The sequence below is a fragment of the Suricata suricatta genome, chromosome X, assembly GCF_006229205.1.
Source record: "Suricata suricatta isolate VVHF042 chromosome X, meerkat_22Aug2017_6uvM2_HiC, whole genome shotgun sequence".
Taxonomy (NCBI): Eukaryota; Metazoa; Chordata; class Mammalia; order Carnivora; family Herpestidae; genus Suricata; species Suricata suricatta.
In genome coordinates, this window is record NC_043717.1 from 56,377,234 (window position 1) to 56,377,506 (window position 273).

The following is a 273-nucleotide window of genomic DNA, read 5'->3' on the forward strand; positions in this document are numbered from 1 at the left end:
TAAAAGGCATCAGAATTGGCAAAAAAGAAGTCAAACTTTCCTCTTTTCGCAGACAACATGATACTCTACATGGAAAACCGGATCGACTCCACCAGAAGCCTTCTAGAACTGATCAATGAATTCAGTAATGTTGCAGGGTACAAAGTCAATGTACAGAAATCAGTTGCATTCTTATATATTAAAAATGAAGCAACAGAAAGAGAAAGCAAGAAAGTGATCCCATTCACAATTGCACGAAAAACGATAAAATACCTAGGAATAAACCTAACCAAA